The following is a 25,408-nucleotide window of genomic DNA, read 5'->3' on the forward strand; positions in this document are numbered from 1 at the left end:
GCTCACCTGGTTTCGGGGTGGGTAGGCTTCAGTTCTTCTTGTCTACCTTTAACTTGCTAAACCATGATACAAAAGGTACAAGGTTTTGTCTTTGCTGTTTATTGCTTGTTTTATTTTCCTTGCGGTACTTATATTGGTTTACTGTTCGATCGCATCTACTGAGTGGGTCAAATGTTTTGTTTGATATATTATAGGATATTTGTGTAAGAGAGTTGTGTGGCTCAAAAAGATTATATTGATAATGTCGTTCGAGTGTAGGTCGAATGCTTTTTATAAGCTACTTTTTGTTTCTAAGCGCACTTTCCAGTACGCTTACCGTGTTACGACTTGCCCTGCTTGAGTAAAGTGTAAGGTTTAATGTAGGAAAGAAGTATTGTTGGCAGGGATGACGGGCGGTGTGTACGCACCTCATTGCGTTAATTTCTGTTTAGTGTTCTATTCTTAGCATACTGCTAAATCCTCCTTCAGTTTTTAGTTTCATGGTTTATCCGTGATTTTCTGTTTTAGAAAATGTAGCCCATCTTTACATACTCATTAGTTACACCTCGACCTGTCGTGTTAGATATGGTCTATTGTGCTCACTTTGTTTCTTTTGCAAGGTGAACTGGCGACGGCGGTATATAGACTGTAGGGCTAGAGTGTGTTGGGTTGATCGTGGGGTATCGGCTTATTGGACAGGCTCCTCTAGGTTGATATGGGGTACCGTCAAGTCTTTTAAATTTTAAGTTTGTACTCGTAGTTATTTGGCGAACAAATTGTTGTTTAATTGTCGTGTTATGGCCGGGCATAGTAAGGTATCTAATCTTAGTTTGTGTCGTGGCTTTCATGAGTTGGTGAGGTTTGAGTTATTAAGGGTCTGGTTCATATGGCCTGTGGCTTTTTACGGCTGGGGGGGGTTTCTTTCTTAATAGTGTTACTGTCATTTAGTCATACTTTACGCCGGTGTAATTATCTTGGGTCTATCGTATAACCGCGGTCGCTGGCACGAGATTAACCGACCCTAAAACTCTTTTTCTAGGTCAAGCTTAGGCTTATGGCTTAATATTAATTACTGCTGCGGGTATGCCCGTGTGGGTGTGGCTTATTGCTGGGTGTTTTAGGCGGTTGCCTGATACCTTTCGTACTAGATGTTAGTGGGTTGATTCACTGTTGTGGGGAGGCTTGCATGTATAATTAAAGGGTGAAGGTAATTAGAGGTTCAAAACCAAGACCTTGTGTTAATCAGGTAAAACCCATCTTAGCATTTTCAGTGCTATGCTTTAGTAATAAGCTATGATAACATATAAAGAATCTCCGGATTTAAATATAAGATAGGATAATTAATTAATAAATATGTGAAATCTTTTTCACAGATAATTTCTTTATGAAATAGAGAATCCCCGGATTTAATATTAGTAAAGGCAAATTAATTAATATTGTATAAAAATACTTTTTACAGTGAATTCTATTTATAATAGAGAATCCCCGGATTTAAATATAAGATAGGATAATTAATTAATAAATATGTGAAATCTTTTTCACAGATGATTTCTTTATGAAATAGAGAATCCCCGGATTTAAATATAAGATAGGATAATTAATTAATAAATATGTGAAATCTTTTTCACAGATAATTTCTTTATGAAATAGAGAATCCCCGGATTTAATATTAGTAAAGGCAAATTAATTAATATTGTATAAAAATACTTTTTACAGTGAATTCTATTTATAATAGAGAATCCCCGGATTTAAATATAAGATAGGATAATTAATTAATAAATATGTGAAATCTTTTTCACAGATAATTTCTTTATGAAATAGAGAATCCCCGGATTTAAATATAAGATAGGATAATTAATTAATAAATATGTGAAATCTTTTTCACAGATAATTTCTTTATGAAATAGAGAATCCCCGGATTTAATATTAGTAAAGGCAAATTAATTAATATTGTATAAAAATACTTTTTACAGTGAATTCTATTTATAATAGAGAATCTCCGGATTTAATATTAGTAAAGGCAAATTAATTAATATTGTATAAAAATACTTTTTACAGTGAATTCTATTTATAATAGAGAATCTCCGGATTTAATATTAGTAAAGGCAAATTAATTAATATTGTATAAAAATACTTTTTACAGTGAATTCTATTTATAATAGAGAATCCCCGGATTTAAATATAAGATAGGATAATTAATTAATAAATATGTGAAATCTTTTTCACAGATAATTTCTTTATGAAATAGAGAATCCCCGGATTTAATATTAGTAAAGGCAAATTAATTAATATTGTATAAAAATACTTTTTACAGTGAATTCTATTTATAATAGAGAATCTCCGGATTTAAATATAAGATAGGATAATTAATTAATAAATATGTGAAATCTTTTTCACAGATAATTTCTTTATGAAATAGAGAATCCCCGGATTTAATATTAGTAAAGGCAAATTAATTAATATTGTATAAAAATACTTTTTACAGTGAATTCTATTTATAATAGAGAATCCCCGGATTTAAATATAAGATAGGATAATTAATTAATAAATATGTGAAATCTTTTTCACAGATAATTTCTTTATGAAATAGAGAATCCCCGGATTTAAAATTAGTAAAGGCAAATTAATTAATATTGTATAAAAATACTTTTTACAGTGAATTCTATTTATAATAGAGAATCCCCGGATTTAAATATAAGATAGGATAATTAATTAATAAATATGTGAAATCTTTTTCACAGATAATTTCTTTATGAAATAGAGAATCCCCGGATTTAATATTAGTAAAGGCAAATTAATTAATATTGTATAAAAATACTTTTTACAGTGAATTCTATTTATAATAGAGAATCTCCGGATTTAAATATAAGATAGGATAATTAATTAATAAATATGTGAAATCTTTTTCACAGATAATTTCTTTATGAAATAGAGAATCCCCGGATTTAATATTAGTAAAGGCAAATTAATTAATATTGTATAAAAATACTTTTTACAGTGAATTCTATTTATAATAGAGAATCTCCGGATTTAAATATAAGATAGGATAATTAATTAATAAATATGTGAAATCTTTTTCACAGATAATTTCTTTATGAAATAGAGAATCCCCGGATTTAATATTAGTAAAGGCAAATTAATTAATATTGTATAAAAATACTTTTTACAGTGAATTCTATTTATAATAGAGAATCTCCGGATTTAAATATAAGATAGGATAATTAATTAATAAATATGTGAAATCTTTTTCACAGATAATTTCTTTATGAAATAGAGAATCCCCGGATTTAATATTAGTAAAGGCAAATTAATTAATATTGTATAAAAATACTTTTTACAGTGAATTCTATTTATAATAGAGAATCTCCGGATTTAAATATAAGATAGGATAATTAATTAATAAATATGTGAAATCTTTTTCACAGATAATTTCTTTATGAAATAGAGAATCCCCGGATTTAATATTAGTAAAGGCAAATTAATTAATATTGTATAAAAATACTTTTTACAGTGAATTCTATTTATAATAGAGAATCTCCGGATTTAAATATAAGATAGGATAATTAATTAATAAATATGTGAAATCTTTTTCACAGATATGTAGGGGTTGTGCCTTTGAAAGTACAAAGGGGTTCATATGCAAGATGTAATGGTGCTTTATTATAAGAAAACGGGTTTGTTGGATTTTATTGATTAATTTGTCTTTCAAAATACGATATGATTTTTAAAAAATCAGGCTGCAAAAAAGTGTTTTGTGGGAAAATATCCAATAAAAATTTGTAGAGAATGGCTGGAGAGTAGTAGGAATAAGAAAAGTATGTCTAAAAACCATGGAAAGATTGTAATATATGGGGGAATATGCCAGATTAATAATATGTCCAATAAGCACTGGAACGTGGGTATGCTCAAGATGAACTGGAGTTGTACACGTCCGAGAGGAAGCCGCGGGCAAGGGGGGGTTGAAGAAAGCCGTTAAAAAATAAAAATTACCAGGGGTGGATCGAGCATGCGTGATCTAAACATGAGGGTGTATGTACCAATATAGAGGGTGCGATGAAGGCGTCGTAAAAAGCTGGGAATGAGGGATGGTTCCGGGCCATCGAAATGAACCTGAAAGAGTAACCAGTGGTCTCGTAAAAGGCACTGTGGGAGGAGTTACAATACATGGACGTGAAAAGCGGGACTGCCATGCTTTACGCTGAAGGATAGAGGATTTCTCGGGCTGGACTAGATCATGGGATACCAGTTGGAACAGGATATTCGTGAGTAATTATGAATAACGAGTCACGTCCCCAGACGTACCGTGCATGGAACGACCCAGAATATGAGGTGGATAAGGAGTGTGCTATTAAACCAATATGTCTTAATAATCATTAATATAAAATACTGGCTTATATGCGTGGGGCAAATCGTTAATGTGGATTATACATACTAACATATCGTACTAATCATTATTATACAATACTGGCTTATATGCATGGGGCAAATCACTTATGTGGATTATACATAGCAAAGTAAGACTAATGTATAAGAGATACATTAATCTATGGGCCGGGATACACCCCCGGAGGGGGCATATGGTCGGGGATACACCCCCGGAGGGGGCATATGGTCGGGGATACACCCCCGGAGGGGGCATATGGTCGGGGATACACCCCCGGAGGGGGCATATGGTTGGGGATACACCCCCGGAGGGGGCATATGGTTGGGGATACACCCCCGGAGGGGGCATATGGTCGGGGATACACCCCCGGAGGGGGCATATGGTCGGGGATACACCCCCGGAGGGGGCATATGGTTGGGGATACACCCCCGGAGGGGGCATATGGTTGGGGATACACCCCCGGAGGGGGCATATGGTTGGGGATACACCCCCGGAGGGGGCATATGGTTGGGGATACACCCCCGGAGGGGGCATATGGTTGGGGATACACCCCCGGAGGGGGCATATGGTTGGGGATACACCCCCGGAGGGGGCAATCAAAGAGTAGTTTAAGATAAAATGTTAGCTTTGGGGGCTAGAGATGGAAGTCCCTCTTTGATGCTCTGGGGGAAGGGCCCGTCTTTGGTTTACAAGAACAATGCTTTGTGAGTTAAGCTACCAGGGCATGTGGGTGGTATAGAGAGTTTATTTTCTAGTCAACCTAGAATGGGGTTTATAATGAAGAATAGGAAGTAGAGTAGAGAGGTTATTTGGCTAATTAGTATAAATGGGGGTTCTACTGGTTTAGTGGCTGCTCATGTAATTGTAATGAAGGTAGTAATTAGGGTTCAGAATAGGAGTTGTCCAAATGGGCGAAAGGTCATTGATCGAATGTAAGAGGTGTGGGTAAATGGTATTGAGATTAGGATGGAGACTGATAAGATTAGTGCTAAAGTCCCGCCTAGCTTATTTGGGACTGATCGTAGAATTCCGTATGCAAATAGAAAGTATCATTCTGGTTTAATATGTTGGGGTGTAACTATTGGATTGGCTTTTGAGAAGTTATCTGGGTCGTTAAAGATGTTGGGGGCGAGGGAAATAGTGATGAGTATGAGGGAGATAAGGATAGATAATATTAGGGTGTCTTTGTATGAGTGGTAGGGGTGAAATGGGATTTTGTCTGTGTCTGAGTTGGTTCCGAGTGGGTTGCCTGAGCCTTCGTCGTGAAGAAGAATAATGTGGATGGAGGATAAAGATATAATGATGAATGGGAGGATAAAGTGAAGTGCGAAGAATCGTGTTAGTGTAGGGTCATTGATTGAGAATCCTCCTCATAGTCAAGTTGTTAGAGAGGTGCCAATATAAGGTACGGCTGTCAGGAGATTGGTAATTACTGTTGCTGCTCAGAAGGATATTTGTCCTCAGGGAAGAACGTATCCGAAGAAAGCAGTTGCTATTAGAGTAATAAGTAGGCTAACACCTGATAGTCATACTGATTTGTTTAGGTAGGAACTGTAGTAGAGGCCGCGGCCGATGTGGATGTAGATACAGATAAAGAATATAGAAGCTCCGATGGCATGGAGGTTTTGTAAGATTCATCCGTGGGGGGTGTCTCGTATAATGTGAATGACAGATGAGAAGGCTAGGTTGATGTTAGCTGTGTAATGGATTGCTAGGAGGAAACCCGTTAAAGTTTGTAAAATTAAGCAGGCTAATAGTATTGAGCCAAAATTTCATCAAGTAGAGATATTTATTCCTACTGGGAGAAGATTAAATAGTAGAAGTGTGTGTTGGTTGAGCATGATTTTTGTAGTTGATTACAACAGTGGTTTTTCGTACCGCAGGTCTCTAATAGAGCAAAAATTATGGTTTTAATAAATTATTTGGTGTATATGTCAATAATATTTGTAGTTTTTAGTGTGTCTGTGTTAGGTTATATTTTTGTTCCTTATCAAGGGGTGATTATTCTTATAGGGGTCTCATTTTTTTGTTGTCTTTTTATGGTTGTTTTTGGTCGTACTTTTATGGCTTTTGTAGTTTATATTATTTATTTAGGGGGTCTGGTTGTGATTTTTAGTTATTGTGTGAGTGTAGAGAAGGATAAGGTGGATATGCTACGGGGGTGGTTGGCTAAGTTTTTTGCTATTTTTGTTTTGGTCTTAGCTATTTTGGGTTTTTGGTGAGTTGGTGTTTGGGTCTTAGATGCGTTAATAGTTAATACGGTTTGAGAGGAGATGTTGTGTTTAGAGGTAAATGGTGCTTGTGTTTTTTATTTTAAGGGTGGTGTGGGTTTGGTGGTTTGTTCTTGGGGTTTGTTTGTGGTGTTGTTTTCTATTTTGGTAGTAATTGGTTGATCTTGTAAGGGGGGTCTGCGTTCTTTTAGAGAAGAAGGATAGAGGAAATTATGGTGAAGGTAAAGATTGGGAGGAAGTTTTTGATTATATTTTTTTGTTGTGTTGAGAGGTGGATGGTCGGGGTGATTGAGTTTGATAGGCCTTTAGGTCCTAGTATTTCGAGCGTTCATAGATCAATAAGCTCATTGGATTTTTGTTGGCTAAGTTTTATACTTTGTATGGTTAGTATTCGGTGGGGGATATTGAAGAAAGCTAGCTGGTTGAAGAAGTGGTTGGATGTAATTGTTTTTTTTGGTTTAGAATGGAGGGTGGTGTTGAGTATGTCTATTGATAGAGAGGCTCCTGTAAGTGTAGCAATTAGTGCTGTGAGTTTAATTATGGTTGGTATAGTAATTAGTGTTGTGGTTTGTAGAGTTAGGGTTTTTGCTAGAGTACCTATTAAGGTTGAAGCAGCGGTTAGACGTAGAAGGGGGGTGATGATGTTTGTTGTTTCTTTGTTAGTGGTGTGGTTTGTTCGTGGGAATTTGGAGAGTAAATATAAAATAAGTTGTGTACTGTAGACGGCAGAAATAATGGTGGCGATGAAGATCATTGTTATGGCTCATGAGTTGGTATAAGAATTTATTATTGTTTCAATGATGGTGTCTTTTGAGTAAAAGCCGGTTAGAAAGGGTATGCCTATAAGGGAGAAGCTAGCGATTGTAATAAATGATGAGGTTATAGGGGTTGTTTTTGTTAGGCCTCCTATCATTCGGATATCTTGTTCGTTATTCAGGTTATGAGTAAATGATCCTGAGCATAGGAATAATAAGGCTTTAAAAAAAGAGTGAGTAGCTATGTGGAGAAAAGCTAGTGTTGGTTGATTGAGGCCGATTATGGTTATTATTAAGCCTAGTTGGCTTGTGGTTGATAGTGCGATAATCTTTTTAATGTCGTAGTGGGTTGTTGCTGCGGTTGCAGCAAATATAGTTGTTATAGATCCTACTAGAAGGCAGATTGTAGTTATGGTTTTGTTGTTGCAATATGTTGGGTAAAGTCGGATGAGTAAAAAAACTCCTGCTACGACTATAGTGCTGGAGTGTAGTAGGGCTGATACAGGGGTTGGGCCTTCTATAGCGGAAGGAAGTCAGGGGTGTAGGCCAAATTGTGCGGATTTTCCCATGGCTGCAGCTAATAGGCCTATTGTTGGAATGGTGTATATTATTTCGTGTTGAAAGATAAGTTCTTGTAAGTTAATAGATGATGAAGTTATTAGTCATAGGGTTGTTAAAATAAGGCCAATGTCTCCGATGCGATTGTAGGCAATAGCTTGGAGTGCGGCTGTGTTGGCGTCTGGGCGACCAGATCATCATCCAATTAGGAGAAAAGATATAATTCCTACGCCTTCTCACCCGATGAAAAGTTGGTATAGATTATTTGCTGAAATAATAGTTAATATAGTAATTAAAAAGATTAGTAGGTACTTGGTAAATTTATTGTTGAGGGGGTCTGATGATATATACCAAATAGAAAATTCTGTGATAGATCATGTAATGAATAGGGCGATGGGAAAGAATATAAGTGATAGGGTGTCTAATGTAACAGAGATGTTAATGTTTTCTGTCATTACATTAATTAGTGGTGGGAATGATATTGTAAGTTCTTTATTGTTAAGGAGGGGGTTAATAGGGACTAAGTTTAGAAAAAATAATAATATAAGGTTTTTCTTTATATTTTGTATTGTTTGTGGTTGTATGATTAGTGCAATTAGGGATAAGAAAGTAGTAAGTATAATTGTTGGGGAGATAAGGTCCATTATTCTACCACTTGGATTTGCACCAAGGGTTTTGGTGCCTAAGACCAGTGGAATACTACTATCCTTTGGTAGAGGGGGCTGGAGTTTAGTTCCAGGTAAAAGAGTTAGCAGATCTTATGACACCCTCGTGGTGTGTGAGGAGAGACTCCTATTATCATGGTCACAGCATGACATTTTATTTAAATTACGCGCACCTAAATATAAGTTCAGGTTTTATAGAGACTAATATTAGTGGTAGTGTGTGGAGGGTTATGAGGAGGTGTTCTCGTGAGTGTGTTTGTGCGATTTTAGAATTAGTAAGGGGTGTGCCTATTTGTGTAGATAAAAATATGTGAAGGGAATATAGTGCTGTAATTAGTATGGATATTCCAAATATAGTTATTGTAATGGGGCATCAATAGAACAGGGAGGATGCAATAAGCAGTTCTCCTGTAAAATTTAGACTGGGTGGGGTTGCAATATTTATTAGGTTAATTAAAAGTCATCATATTGTGATTATTGGTAGGAGGTTATGAAACCCTCGTGTAAGGTTTATAATTCGGGTTTTAGTTCGTTCATAGGTGATGTTTGCTAAGCAAAATAGTGCTGAGGAAGTAAAACCGTGGGCAATTATGAGGGCTATAGCTCCGGCTAGGCTTCATTGTGTTTGAATAGCGATTGCTGCAATTACTAGGCCTATGTGGCTAATTGATGAATATGCGATTAAGGATTTAAGGTCTGTTTGTTGTAGACAGGTCAGGTTTGCTAGGGTGGCCCCTCACAGAGCTAGCACGATAAATGGTAAAAATATATCAGTTTTTATTACGGGAAGGATTTGTGTTAAGCGTATAATTCCATATCCTCCAAGTTTTAGCAAAATTGCGGCTAGTACTATGGAGCCCACAATGGGGGCTTCAACATGTGCTTTTGGTAATCATAGGTGTAATCCGTAGATTGGTATTTTCGCTAAAAAGGCAGCTAAGCAGGCTATTCATAATAGCTCGCTTAGCTGCCATGGGGTTTGTGCTGTTTGGATAAACAGTGTTGGGGTGTTGGAGGAGTTGTTGAGGAAAATGATTGCTATAAGAAGTGGTATTGAGGTTGTTAAGGTATAAAGTATAAAGTAGGTTCCTGCAGTGAGTCGTTCTGCTTGTTGTCCTCATCGGGTAATAATAATAAGGGTTGGAATGAGAGTGGCTTCAAATATAATGTATATTAGTGTGAGGTTGTAGGCTGTAAATGTTGCTGCAATAAATACTTGAAGAAGTACGATTGTTATTAGGTATGTTCGTTGTCGTTGAGTTGGCTCTTTGGTTATTGCATGTTGGCCTGCTATTACTGTAATTGGTAGGAGTCAGAAAGATAGTACGAATAAAGGGGTTGAGCTTGAGTCAAGAAAAAGATGGTTATTGGAGGTTGGTTCTAGTAAATTTAAGCTTAGTGTGGCGAGTAAGAATGTGTAGGAAATTGATGTTGTGTAGAGTATTTTTGGTTTAATAGTAAAGATAGTAGGAATTAATATAGAGGTTATGTATAAAATTTTAAGCATTATAGTAGACTTAGATTTTTTAGGAAGTCATTTCCGTGAGTGCGTGTGATTGCAACTACTAGGCTGAGGCCAACGGCGGCTCCACACACAGATAAAGATAGTATTACAATTGATATGGGGGTTTGTGTTGTGGTTGTTGAAGTTGAGGTAAATATTACTAACATAGAAAATACAATAAGCATTATTGTTTCTAAGCATATGAGGGCAAGTATAAGGTGTTTGTGTTGTATGGAAAGGCTTGTGATAGTAATTGTAAAGGCTATAAATAGTATAGTTTTGGCTGTTTCCATTTTTAAGGCTTAATGATTAAGATTTCCCGAGTCGAAATCGGGTGTCTGATTAGACTACCTTAAATATTCTACTCATTCTAGGCCTCCTTGTAGTCATTCATATAGTAGGCCTAGTGTGAGAATGGTGATGAGGGTAATGATTAGGGTAAAAGTGGTGTAGGGGGGGTTGGTGTTTATGCTTCATACGACAGGGAGGAGGAGTACAATTTCTAGGTCAAAGAGGATAAACAAGATAGCGACTAAGAAGAATTGGATAGAAATTGGTGTGCGTGCGTTGTCTGTTGGGTCAAAGCCGCATTCATAGGGTGAGAGTTTATTAGTGTCTGGTTTGGAGGTGGTGTACGTGTTAATGAAGTATAATAGGACAGTTGTTAGAAGAGAGAGAGTAATAAAGATTATAAAGTTAATTATTTCTTCCCTTGTGGGGCCTAATGCTTGGAAGGCATTAATACTGGTATACTAAAGAAATAGGATCCTCATCAGTATACTGAGACATAGAGGAATAGTCAAACAACATCTACGAAGTGTCAATATCAGATTGCGGCTTCATAACCAAAGTGGTGGGTGGTTGTAAGGTGATGATGGGTTAGACGTAGTAGGCAGACCATTAGAAAAGAGGTGCCAATAATTACGTGAAGTCCGTGAAATCCTGTAGTTACGAAGAAAAGTGAGCCGTAAACACTATCTGAAATGGTAAATGGGGTTTCTATATATTCGGTTGCTTGGAGGGCTGTAAAGTAACCTCCTAGGACAACTGTGATAATGAGGGCTAGGGTTGCTTCTTTTTTATTTCCCTTTGTTAGGGAGTGGTGGGATCATGTAATTGTTGCTCCGGATGAGAGTAATACTGCTGTGTTTAAGAGTGGGACGTCTATGGGGTTAAGGGGGACCACCCCTGTAGGAGGTCATTCTGAACCTAACTCTGGTGTTGGAATTAAACTTACGTGGTATAGGGCTCAGAAGAATCCTAGGAAGAAGAAAATTTCTGATGTAATAAACAAGATTATACCATAGCGTATATTTTTTTGTACTCCTTTTGTGTGATGTCCTTGATACGTGCTTTCTCGGACAACATCTCGTCATCATTGAATTATTGTAAGTATAGTAGTTAGAAGTCCTAGTTTAAGGATGGAGGAGGAGTTTGTGTGAAATCAGATGGCTAGTCCAGAGGCTATAAGTATGGAGCCTATGGCTCCAGTTAGAGGTCATGGACTAGGGTCCATTAGGTGATATTGGTGAAGTTGGTGGGTCATTATGTGTTTTCTTGTAAGTACAAAATAATTAATAATACAAAAACATAGGCCTGGATGCAGGCTACTGCTAATTCAAGGATAGTTAATAAAAAAAGTAGAGCTCATATGAGGAAGCTTAGAGAAACATAGGAGAAAGAAAAGTTAAGTGCGGTTGAGCTAATTATTGTTATAAGTAGGTGACCTGCTGTAATGTTAGCTGTGAGTCGGACTCCTAGTGCTAGGGGTCGTATAATGAGGCTAACAGTTTCAATTATAATTATGAATGGGATTAGAGGGGTTGGGGATCCTTCTGGGAGCATGTGGGCTAGTGTGGTTGATGGGTTTTTGGTCATTCCGGTGATGACTGTGGCTATTCATATGGGGATAGCTAGTGTTATGTTTATTGATAATTGGGAAGTTGGTGTAAAGGTATATGGAAGGAGGCCTAGAATATTGGATATCAGGATAAAAAAAAGTAAGCTTATAAGGATACGACATCATTTTTGTCCTGTTTCGGATAGTTGTGTGGTTATATTGGTTGTAGTGGATTTTAAAGTTCATGTAAGGGCGGTTGTTATTCGGTTTCCTAAGAGTTTAGGTTTGTGGTGTATTAATAGGAGTGGGATAAGTATAGATAAAATTATAGTTGGGATATATAAGAGTTCTGGGCTTTTAAATTGTTCAAATAGGTTTGTATTCATGGGGGCTGGGTGTGTTGGGCTTAGTTTGTTGGTCTTTCTTTTTTGAAATTAGCAGGAAGGTCTTAATTTTTTGAGTTATTAAATAAATAACAAGTCAGGTTCATGTAAAGATTAGAAAAATATAAACTGTATCCAGTTGGGGCATTCACTGAGGAAAGTGTGTTTCTTCTTTAACTTAAAAGGTTAATGCTATAAAAGCTTCTCCGTGACTATTTAATTAATCATTGTTCAAAATTAGGTAGTGGGATTGCTTCAATTGCGATTGGTATAAAACTGTGGTTGGCCCCGCAGATTTCTGAACATTGGCCAAAGAATACACCAACTCGTGATGTGGTTAAGGGAAGTTGGTTAAGGCGTCCTGGGACTGCGTCTACTTTTACTCCAAGAGATGGAATTGTTCAGGAATGAAGGACGTCTTCTGCGGTTACAATAATGCGGGCCTGCAGGCCTGCAGGTATAATCATGCGGTGGTCTACTTCGAGAAGGCGCGGGCCCCCGCTTTGTAAATTTTCTGTTTGAATCATATAAGAGTCAAATGATGTTTGGGTATTATCAGAATATTCATAATTTCAGTATCATTGATGTCCGGTTGTTTTAATAGTTAGATGAGGGTCAAATACTTCTTCTATTAAATAAAGAGATCGAACTGAGGGTAGGGCTGTGAGAATTAAAATTATAATAGGGGCAGCGGTTCAAGCTGCTTCTAGTTGTTCTACTTCTTCTGTTGGGTCGTTGTGTGTTAGGGCTGTTGAGGTTGCGGTGATAGTAAATATTAAAATTACTATAGATATTAAGCATGTGAGTAATAATACATGGTCATGTAGGAAGATTACTTCTTCTATTGTGGGTCCTGTGGCTTCTTGTAGGGTAAGTTGGGTTGCGTATGGCACTGAGAACCACAGGATTGTAATTTGGCCATGACAAGGCCATGTAATTGATTTTACTAGGTTCTCGAGGATAGAGCATGAGTATGCGGTTAATTTGAAATTAATGGATGGCAGTTAGATCTGCCTTTTCTCGGGTCAGGGTCACTCTAAGTGGGAAATTAGGTCCCGGATTGGGGCGTACGAGTTGTTTAATAAGAATGTTGGCTCAACGTGGGTATGTTGAGGCGGCGGGGTACCATAAAATCATTCAATGTGTGTTTTTTTTCCGAGAGGTATAAAGAGCTCTCGTTTGTATGCGAGAGCTTCTCAGACAATGAATAGGGATATAAGTACAGCAATAAGGGAGATGGTAGATCCAATTGATGATATTGTATTTCACAGTGTAAAAGCATCTGGAAAGTCAGAATATCGTCGTGGTATACCAGATAAGCCTAAGAAATGTTGGGGAAAAAATGTTATATTTACTCCAATGAATATCACTCAGAATTGGGTTTTTGTTAGCGTTTGATTAAGTGTAAAACCTGTAAATAGTGGGAATCAGTGTGTGAGTCCTCCTATAATGGCAAATACCGCCCCTATTGATAAAACGTAGTGAAAATGTGCTACAACATAATAGGTGTCGTGGAGCACGATATCTAGAGATGAGTTTGCTAAAATAATACCTGTTATTCCGCCAACAGTGAATAAAAAAATGAAACCGAGGGCTCAGTAGATTGGGGCTTCTCATTTAATTTGGCCTCCTGTCAGGGTGGCTAATCAGCCAAAGACTTTAATTCCTGTAGGAATTGCAATAATTATTGTTGCTGCTGTAAAGTAGGCTCGGCTATCAATATCTAGGCCTACTGTAAATATATGGTGAGCTCATACAACAAAGCCTAAAATTGCAATTGACATTATTGCTCAGATTATGCTTGTATATCCAAATGTGTTTTTTTTTCCTGTGTGGAAAGTGATAATGCTTGAGATAATTCCGAATCCGGGTAAAATAAGAATATAAACTTCTGGGTGGCCAAAGAATCAAAATAAATGTTGAAATAGTACTGGGTCTCCGCCCCCTGCTGGGTCAAAAAAAGAAGTGTTGATGTTACGGTCTGTTAGAAGTATAGTGATTGCTGCTGCTAGTACTGGGAGAGCTAGAAGAAGTATAATAGCGGTAATTAATACAGATCAAACAAATAAGGGGATATTAAATATTGGTATTGATTTGGGTTTTATGTTAATACATGTTGTAATAAAGTTAATTGCCCCTAGGATAGAGGAGGCTCCTGCCAGATGAAGAGAGAAAATGGCCAAGTCTACTGATGGGCCTGAATGAACTAGGTTTCCTGAGAGTGGGGGGTATACTGTTCAGCCAGTGCCTGCCCCTGCTTCTACGTATGAGGAGGAAAGGAGGAGGATAAGTGCTGGTGGTAAGAGTCAGAAGCTTATGTTGTTTATTCGCGGGAAGGCTATGTCTGGGGCTCCAATTATTAGTGGGATTAGTCAGTTTCCGAAGCCCCCAATTATAATGGGTATAACTATGAAAAAGATTATAATAAATGCGTGGGCTGTAACTAACACGTTAAAAATTTGATCGCTTCCAAAGAGCGAGCCTGGTTGTGTTAGTTCTATTCGTATGAGTATGCTTAGGCATGCTCCGATGAGACCAGATCAGGCTCCAAATAGAAGGTATAGGGTTCCAATATCTTTGTGGTTTGTTGAGAATAATCAACGGGAAATAAACACTGGTAGTATGGCTGATTAAAGCGGTAATCTGTAAAATTACATATAGGAAATAACCTTACTGTTAACCCTGAAGTGAAAAATCATATTAGATTGCAAATCTGAAGGAGGCTGTTGCCCAGGGTTTAGGTGGGTGTAATATTACTATGTTTGTAGGGAAATTAGGTCACCCTGTCTAGCTAGGGTGAATATTTGGGTATTCATCCCGAAATATGCTAGAATAAAAGTAAAACTTTGACACTTAGTACTTTTTTGATAAAATATAAGTAAAAGTAGGAAAATCCCTAATAATAGTGATGGAGTACACCCCCTCCCCGCCCCGCTGCTCCGTTTTTTCTTGGTGCCCAAAAACGGAGAAGCTAGGCTGTAGTCCGTTGATGGGTGTAGATACAGTCCATGTGTTTATTATTTGTAGGGAAATTAGGTCACCCTGTCTAGCTAGGGTGAATATTTGGGTATTCATCCCGAAATATGCTAGAATAAAAGTAAAACTTTGACACTTAGTACTTTTTTGATAAAATATAAGTAAAAGTAGGAAAATCCCTAATAATAGTGATGGAGTACACCCCCTCCACGCCCCCTGCCCGGGTTCTCCGTTTTTTTCTTGGTGCCCAAAAACGGAGAAGCTAGGCTGTAGTCCGTTGATGGATGTAGATACAGTCCATGTGTTTATTATTTGTAGGGAAATTAGGTCACCCTGTCTAGCTAGGGTGAATATTTGGGTATTCATCCCGAAATATGCTAGAATAAAAGTAAAACTTTGACACTTAGTACTTTTTTGATAAAATATAAGTAAAAGTAGGAAAATCCCTAATAATAGTGATGGAGTACACCCCCACTCTCGATATCTGGGTATTGTTTAAGAGTGTGTAGTATAGAGCTAGTGGCAGTAATTTGTAGAATTATGTATAAGAGAATCTTTTACTATTTAGGGTGTTTGTTCAAAATATACTTTTGTGCTATAAGATAAGAGCTGGCTGCATTAGCTCTAAATCTGTATAGGGGTTAGGTATATTCTTGAAGAGTCTTATATTATTTGTAGGGAAATTAGGTCACCCTGTCTAGCTAGGGTGAATATTTGGGTATTCATCCCGAAATATGCTAGAATAAAAGTAAAACTTTGACACTTAGTACTTTTTTGATAAAATATAAGTAAAAGTAGGAAAATCCCTAATAATAGTGATGGAGTACACCCCCCTCCCCGCCCCGCTGCCCGGGTTCTCCGTTTTTTTCTTGGTGCCCAAAAACGGAGAAGCTAGGCTGTAGTCCGTTGATGGGTGTAGATACAGTCCATGTGTTTATTATTTGTAGGGAAATTAGGTCACCCTGTCTAGCTAGGGTGAATATTTGGGTATTCATCCCGAAATATGCTAGAATAAAAGTAAAACTTTGACACTTAGTACTTTTTTGATAAAATATAAGTAAAAGTAGGAAAATCCCTAATAATAGTGATGGAGTACACCCCCCTCCCCGCCCCGCTGCCCGGGTTCTCCGTTTTTTTCTTGGTGCCCAAAAACGGAGAAGCTAGGCTGTAGTCCGTTGATGGGTGTAGATACAGTCCATGTGTTTATTATTTGTAGGGAAATTAGGTCACCCTGTCTAGCTAGGGTGAATATTTGGGTATTCATCCCGAAATATGCTAGAATAAAAGTAAAACTTTGACACTTAGTACTTTTTTGATAAAATATAAGTAAAAGTAGGAAAATCCCTAATAATAGTGATGGAGTACACCCCCTCCACGCCCCGCTGCCCGGGTTCTCCGTTTTTTTCTTGGTGCCCAAAAACGGAGAAGCTAGGCTGTAGTCCGTTGATGGATGTAGATACAGTCCATGTGTTTATTATTTGTAGGGAAATTAGGTCACCCTGTCTAGCTAGGGTGAATATTTGGGTATTCATCCCGAAATATGCTAGAATAAAAGTAAAACTTTGACACTTAGTACTTTTTTGATAAAATATAAGTAAAAGTAGGAAAATCCCTAATAATAGTGATGGAGTACACCCCCACTCTCGATATCTGGGTATTGTTTAAGAGTGTGTAGTATAGAGCTAGTGGCAGTAATTTGTAGAATTATGTATAAGAGAATCTTTTACTATTTAGGGTGTTTGTTCAAAATATACTTTTGTGCTATAAGATAAGAGCTGGCTGCATTAGCTCTAAATCTGTATAGGGGTTAGGTATATTCTTGAAGAGTCTTATATTATTTGTAGGGAAATTAGGTCACCCTGTCTAGCTAGGGTGAATATTTGGGTATTCATCCCGAAATATGCTAGAATAAAAGTAAAACTTTGACACTTAGTACTTTTTTGATAAAATATAAGTAAAAGTAGGAAAATCCCTAATAATAGTGATGGAGTACACCCCCCTCCACGCCCCGCTGCCCGGGTTCTCCGTTTTTTTCTTGGTGCCCAAAAACGGAGAAGCTAGGCTGTAGTCCGTTGATGGGTGTAGATACAGTCCATGTGTTTATTATTTGTAGGGAAATTAGGTCACCCTGTCTAGCTAGGGTGAATATTTGGGTATTCATCCCGAAATATGCTAGAATAAAAGTAAAACTTTGACACTTAGTACTTTTTTGATAAAATATAAGTAAAAGTAGGAAAATCCCTAATAATAGTGATGGAGTACATCCCCTCCACGCCCCGCTGCCCGGGTTCTCCGTTTTTTTCTTGGTGCCCAAAAACGGAGAAGCTAGGCTGTAGTCCGTTGATGGATGTAGATACAGTCCATGTGTTTATTATTTGTAGGGAAATTAGGTCACCCTGTCTAGCTAGGGTGAATATTTGGGTATTCATCCCGAAATATGCTAGAATAAAAGTAAAACTTTGACACTTAGTACTTTTTTGATAAAATATAAGTAAAAGTAGGAAAATCCCTAATAATAGTGATGGAGTACACCCCCTCCACGCCCCGCTGCCCGGGTTCTCCGTTTTTTTCTTGGTGCCCAAAAACGGAGAAGCTAGGCTGTAGTCCGTTGATGGGTGTAGATACAGTCCATGTGTTTATTATTTGTAGGGAAATTAGGTCACCCTGTCTAGCTAGGGTGAATATTTGGGTATTCATCCCGAAATATGCTAGAATAAAAGTAAAACTTTGACACTTAGTACTTTTTTGATAAAATATAAGTAAAAGTAGGAAAATCCCTAATAATAGTGATGGAGTACACCCCCTCCACGCCCCGCTGCCCGGGTTCTCCGTTTTTTTCTTGGTGCCCAAAAACGGAGAAGCTAGGCTGTAGTCCGTTGATGGGTGTAGATACAGTCCATGTGTTTATTATTTGTAGGGAAATTAGGTCACCCTGTCTAGCTAGGGTGAATATTTGGGTATTCATCCCGAAATATGCTAGAATAAAAGTAAAACTTTGACACTTAGTACTTTTTTGATAAAATATAAGTAAAAGTAGGAAAATCCCTAATAATAGTGATGGAGTACACCCCCACTCTCGATATCTGGGTATTGTTTAAGAGTGTGTAGTATAGAGCTAGTGGCAGTAATTTGTAGAATTATGTATAAGAGAATCTTTTACTATTTAGGGTGTTTGTTCAAAATATACTTTTGTGCTATAAGATAAGAGCTGGCTGCATTAGCTCTAAATCTGTATAGGGGTTAGGTATATTCTTGAAGAGTCTTATATTATTTGTAGGGAAATTAGGTCACCCTGTCTAGCTAGGGTGAATATTTGGGTATTCATCCCGAAATATGCTAGAATAAAAGTAAAACTTTGACACTTAGTACTTTTTTGATAAAATATAAGTAAAAGTAGGAAAATCCCTAATAATAGTGATGGAGTACACTCCCACTCTCGATATCTGGGTATTGTTTAAGAGTGTGTAGTATAGAGCTAGTGGCAGTAATTTGTAGAATTATGTATAAGAGAATCTTTTACTATTTAGGGTGTTTGTTCAAAATATACTTTTGTGCTATAAGATAAGAGCTGGCTGCATAGCTCTAAATCTGTATAGGGGTTAGGTATATTCTTGAAGAGTCTTATATTATTTGTAGGGAAATTAGGTCACCCTGTCTAGCTAGGGTGAATATTTGGGTATTCATCCCGAAATATGCTAGAATAAAAGTAAAACTTTGACACTTAGTACTTTTTTGATAAAATATAAGTAAAAGTAGGAAAATCCCTAATAATAGTGATGGAGTACACCCCCACTCTCGATATCTGGGTATTGTTTAAGAGTGTGTAGTATAGAGCTAGTGGCAGTAATTTGTAGAATTATGTATAAGAGAATCTTTTACTATTTAGGGTGTTTGTTCAAAATATACTTTTGTGCTATAAGATAAGAGCTGGCTGCATTAGCTCTAAATCTGTATAGGGGTTAGGTATATTCTTGAAGAGTCTTATATTATTTGTAGGGAAATTAGGTCACCCTGTCTAGCTAGGGTGAATATTTGGGTATTCATCCTGAAATATGCTAGAATAAAAGTAAAACTTTGACACTTAGTACTTTTTTGATAAAATATAAGTAAAAGTAGGAAAATCCCTAATAATAGTGATGGAGTACACCCCCACTCTCGATATCTGGGTATTGTTTAAGAGTGTGTAGTATAGAGCTAGTGGCAGTAATTTGTAGAATTATGTATAAGAGAATCTTTTACTATTTAGGGTGTTTGTTCAAAATATACTTTTGTGCTATAAGATAAGAGCTGGCTGCATTAGCTCTAAATCTGTATAGGGGTTAGGTATATTCTTGAAGAGTCTTATATTATTTGTAGGGAAATTAGGTCACCCTGTCTAGCTAGGGTGAATATTTGGGTATTCATCCCGAAATATGCTAGAATAAAAGTAAAACTTTGACACTTAGTACTTTTTTGATAAAATATAAGTAAAAGTAGGAAAATCCCTAATAATAGTGATGGAGTACACCCCCACTCTCGATATCTGGGTATTGTTTAAGAGTGTGTAGTATAGAGCTAGTGGCAGTAATTTGTAGAATTATGTATAAGAGAATCTTTTACTATTTAGGGTGTTTGTTCAAAATATACTTTTGTGCTATAAGATAAGAGCTGGCTGCATAGCTCTAAATCTGTATAGGGGTTAGGTATATTCTTGAAGAGTCTTATATTATTTGTAGGGAAATTAGGTCACCCTGTCTAGCTAGGGTGAATATTTGGGTATTCATCCCGAAATATGCTAGAATAAAAGTAAAACTTTGACACTTAGTACTTTTTTGATAAAATATAAGTAAAAGTAGGAAAATCCCTAATAATAGTGATGGAGTACACCCCCACTCTCGATATCTGGGTATTGTTTAAGAGTGTGTAGTATAGAGCTAGTGGCAGTAATTTGTAGAATTATGTATAAGAGAATCTTTTACTATTTAGGGTGTTTGTTCAAAATATACTTTTGTGCTATAAAATAAGAGCTGGCTGCATTAGCTCTAAATCTGTATAGGGGTTAGGTATATTCTTGAAGAGTCTTATATTATTTGTAGGGAAATTAGGTCACCCTGTCTAGCTAGGGTGAATATTTGGGTATTCATCCCGAAATATGCTAGAATAAAAGTAAAACTTTGACACTTAGTACTTTTTTGATAAAATATAAGTAAAAGTAGGAAAATCCCTAATAATAGTGATGGAGTACACTCCCACTCTCGATATCTGGGTATTGTTTAAGAGTGTGTAGTATAGAGCTAGTGGCAGTAATTTGTAGAATTATGTATAAGAGAATCTTTTACTATTTAGGGTGTTTGTTCAAAATATACTTTTGTGCTATAAGATAAGAGCTGGCTGCATAGCTCTAAATCTGTATAGGGGTTAGGTATATTCTTGAAGAGTCTTATATTATTTGTAGGGAAATTAGGTCACCCTGTCTAGCTAGGGTGAATATTTGGGTATTCATCCCGAAATATGCTAGAATAAAAGTAAAACTTTGACACTTAGTACTTTTTTGATAAAATATAAGTAAAAGTAGGAAAATCCCTAATAATAGTGATGGAGTACACCCCCTCCCTCGATATCTGGGTATTGTTTAAGAGTGTGTAGTATAGAGCTAGTGGCAGTAATTTGTAGAATTATGTATAAGAGAATCTTTTACTATTTAGGGTGTTTGTTCAAAATATACTTTTGTGCTATAAGATAAGAGCTGGCTGCATTAGCTCTAAATCTGTATAGGGGTTAGGTATATTCTTGAAGAGTCTTATATTATTTGTAGGGAAATTAGGTCACCCTGTCTAGCTAGGGTGAATATTTGGGTATTCATCCCGAAATATGCTAGAATAAAAGTAAAACTTTGACACTTAGTACTTTTTTGATAAAATATAAGTAAAAGTAGGAAAATCCCTAATAATAGTGATGGAGTACACTCCCACTCTCGATATCTGGGTATTGTTTAAGAGTGTGTAGTATAGAGCTAGTGGCAGTAATTTGTAGAATTATGTATAAGAGAATCTTTTACTATTTAGGGTGTTTGTTCAAAATATACTTTTGTGCTATAAGATAAGAGCTGGCTGCATAGCTCTAAATCTGTATAGGGGTTAGGTATATTCTTGAAGAGTCTTATATTATTTGTAGGGAAATTAGGTCACCCTGTCTAGCTAGGGTGAATATTTGGGTATTCATCCCGAAATATGCTAGAATAAAAGTAAAACTTTGACACTTAGTACTTTTTTGATAAAATATAAGTAAAAGTAGGAAAATCCCTAATAATAGTGATGGAGTACACCCCCACTCTCGATATCTGGGTATTGTTTAAGAGTGTGTAGTATAGAGCTAGTGGCAGTAATTTGTAGAATTATGTATAAGAGAATCTTTTACTATTTAGGGTGTTTGTTCAAAATATACTTTTGTGCTATAAAATAAGAGCTGGCTGCATTAGCTCTAAATCTGTATAGGGGTTAGGTATATTCTTGAAGAGTCTTATATTATTTGTAGGGAAATTAGGTCACCCTGTCTAGCTAGGGTGAATATTTGGGTATTCATCCCGAAATATGCTAGAATAAAAGTAAAACTTTGACACTTAGTACTTTTTTGATAAAATATAAGTAAAAGTAGGAAAATCCCTAATAATAGTGATGGAGTACACTCCCACTCTCGATATCTGGGTATTGTTTAAGAGTGTGTAGTATAGAGCTAGTGGCAGTAATTTGTAGAATTATGTATAAGAGAATCTTTTACTATTTAGGGTGTTTGTTCAAAATATACTTTTGTGCTATAAGATAAGAGCTGGCTGCATAGCTCTAAATCTGTATAGGGGTTAGGTATATTCTTGAAGAGTCTTATATTATTTGTAGGGAAATTAGGTCACCCTGTCTAGCTAGGGTGAATATTTGGGTATTCATCCCGAAATATGCTAGAATAAAAGTAAAACTTTGACACTTAGTACTTTTTTGATAAAATATAAGTAAAAGTAGGAAAATCCCTAATAATAGTGATGGAGTACACCCCCACTCTCGATATCTGGGTATTGTTTAAGAGTGTGTAGTATAGAGCTAGTGGCAGTAATTTGTAGAATTATGTATAAGAGAATCTTTTACTATTTAGGGTGTTTGTTCAAAATATACTTTTGTGCTATAAAATAAGAGCTGGCTGCATTAGCTCTAAATCTGTATAGGGGTTAGGTATATTCTTGAAGAGTCTTATATTATTTGTAGGGAAATTAGGTCACCCTGTCTAGCTAGGGTGAATATTTGGGTATTCATCCCGAAATATGCTAGAATAAAAGTAAAACTTTGACACTTAGTACTTTTTTGATAAAATATAAGTAAAAGTAGGAAAATCCCTAATAATAGTGATGGAGTACACTCCCACTCTCGATATCTGGGTATTGTTTAAGAGTGTGTAGTATAGAGCTAGTGGCAGTAATTTGTAGAATTATGTATAAGAGAATCTTTTACTATTTAGGGTGTTTGTTCAAAATATACTTTTGTGCTATAAGATAAGAGCTGGCTGCATAGCTCTAAATCTGTATAGGGGTTAGGTATATTCTTGAAGAGTCTTATATTATTTGTAGGGAAATTAGGTCACCCTGTCTAGCTAGGGTGAATATTTGGGTATTCATCCCGAAATATGCTAGAATAAAAGTAAAACTTTGACACTTAGTACTTTTTTGATAAAATATAAGTAAAAGTAGGAAAATCCCTAATAATAGTGATGGAGTACACCCCCACTCTCGATATCTGGGTATTGTTTAAGAGTGTGTAGTATAGAGCTAGTGGCAGTAATTTGTAGAATTATGTATAAGAGAATCTTTTACTATTTAGGGTGTTTGTTCAAAATATACTTTTGTGCTATAAAATAAGAGCTGGCTGCATTAGCTCTAAATCTGTATAGGGGTTAGGTATATTCTTGAAGAGTCTTATATTATTTGTAGGGAAATTAGGTCACCCTGTCTAGCTAGGGTGAATATTTGGGTATTCATCCCGAAATATGCTAGAATAAAAGTAAAACTTTGACACTTAGTACTTTTTTGATAAAATATAAGTAAAAGTAGGAAAATCCCTAATAATAGTGATGGAGTACACTCCCACTCTCGATATCTGGGTATTGTTTAAGAGTGTGTAGTATAGAGCTAGTGGCAGTAATTTGTAGAATTATGTATAAGAGAATCTTTTACTATTTAGGGTGTTTGTTCAAAATATACTTTTGTGCTATAAGATAAGAGCTGGCTGCATTAGCTCTAAATCTGTATAGGGCGGGGGCGGGTGTGTAGATTAAAGTCTGTTGGTTTAGGACAACTAGCTGTTAATTAGTTTTTGTGGGATCGAGGCCCACTAGTCTAGGGAGTCTTAGTTTAATTAAAATACCTGTGTTGCAATCAGGAGATGTAGTGTGTCTGTAGGCTCTATCAGGAACTAAAGTAGTCTTTTTTGGGGACTTTGAAGGTCTCTAGTTTGTATAACTTAAGTTCCTATATATGTGGTGATAGGGGAAGTAGGAGGGTTGAAGTGGTAGTGAGTAGTGAGGTGGTTACTGGGTGTTTTTTGTGTGTTGTGCGTCATTTTAATGATATTAGGGTGGTGTGTGGAGATAGGGTTAGGGTTGATGTGTAGATTAGTCGAATATAAAAGTATAGGCTAAGTAGGGAGGCTATAGCTATAATGGTGGCTTCGATTGTTATATTGGTATAAATTATTTTGTTTAGAATGAGTCATTTCGGCATGAATCCTGTTAATGGGGGTAGGCCGCTGAGTGACAAGGTGGTTATTGATAGGGTAGTTATTAGGTAGGGTGATGATATTCATAGTGTTCCGGTATCTTTAATTGTTGTTAGGGTTGAAGCGCTTATTAATATAAAGATTGGTGTAGTAGTTATGGAATAGATGATGAATGTAGTAATAGAGATGCTTGGTATAATGTAAATAGTTGCAAGGATTCAGCCCGTATGGGCAATTGATGAAAAGGCTATGAGTTTTCGTAGTTGGGTTTGATTTAGTCCGCCTAGGCCTCCCGTGGTTACAGATAGGGCTGCTACTATAAGTAGTAGGGTGGGGTTGGTTTTATTGTGAATAATAAATATAATCATAAGGGGGGCAATTTTCTGTCAGGTAAGAATTGTTAAGGATGTGAGTGTTGTTGTTCCTTGTGTTACTTGTGGTAATCAAAAGTGTAGTGGAGCGGCTGCTATTTTTATTAGTAGAGTCAGGGTGATAATAATAATTGTTGTTGGTTTAGATAGGAGGTGTATTTCTCAGTTTGAGGTATCGAGGGCATTTATTACTGTTGCAAATAGGAGGGCTGTGGAGGCTGTTGTTTGGGCGAGGAAATATTTGGTTGCGGCTTCGGTTCCTCGTGGATGGTTCGATTTGGAGATGATTGGGATTATTGATAGGGTGTTGATTTCTAAACAGACTCATGTTGTTAGCCAGTGAGTTGTAGAGGAAATTAGGCATGTACTTATGATGAGACTTGTGGTAACTGTAATTCAGGTTAGTGTATTAATTAGTAGGGGCCGGTTTGGCATTTTCGGGGTATGGGCCCGATAGCTTGTTTAGCTGACCTTACTAGAAAGTAGTATAGGGGTATTATTGAAAGTTTTGGGCTTTCAGATCCAAGTTCGAGTCTTGGCTTTCTAAATATTAAGGAGATGATTTGAACATCTGTGTTGAAGTTTTAAACTTTGGGCATGGCCTGGCTTTGCTACCTTAATAGAGAATCCCCGGATTTAATATTAGTAAAGGCAAATTAATTAATATTGTATAAAAATACTTTTTACAGTGAATTCTATTTATAATAGAGAATCTCCGGATTTAAATATAAGATAGGATAATTAATTAATAAATATGTGAAATCTTTTTCACAGATAATTTCTTTATGAAATAGAGAATCTCCGGATTTAATATTAGTAAAGGCAAATTAATTAATATTGTATAAAAATACTTTTTACAGTGAATTCTATTTATAATAGAGAATCCCCGGATTTAAATATAAGATAGGATAATTAATTAATAAATATGTGAAATCTTTTTCACAGATAATTTCTTTATGAAATAGAGAATCCCCGGATTTAATATTAGTAAAGGCAAATTAATTAATATTGTATAAAAATACTTTTT

The 25,408-nt window shown here is 36.3% G+C and overlaps 1 protein-coding gene and 2 pseudogenes across 1 annotated transcript in view; 1 reads left to right on the forward strand and 2 right to left on the reverse strand.

The window, feature by feature from the left end:
• The window catches only part of LOC139168875 (synaptotagmin-1), a 455,513-nt gene that overhangs the window by 180,041 nt on the left and 250,064 nt on the right, over window positions 1-25,408 (forward strand). The gene's annotated exons all lie outside the window — the stretch shown is intronic.
• Window positions 5,088-8,551, reverse strand: LOC139168869 (NADH-ubiquinone oxidoreductase chain 5-like; annotated as a pseudogene).
• On the reverse strand, window positions 13,251-24,816 carry LOC139168893 (NADH-ubiquinone oxidoreductase chain 2-like; annotated as a pseudogene).

This window comes from Erythrolamprus reginae, chromosome 6, assembly GCF_031021105.1.
Source record: "Erythrolamprus reginae isolate rEryReg1 chromosome 6, rEryReg1.hap1, whole genome shotgun sequence".
Lineage (NCBI taxonomy): Eukaryota > Metazoa > Chordata > Lepidosauria > Squamata > Dipsadidae > Erythrolamprus > Erythrolamprus reginae.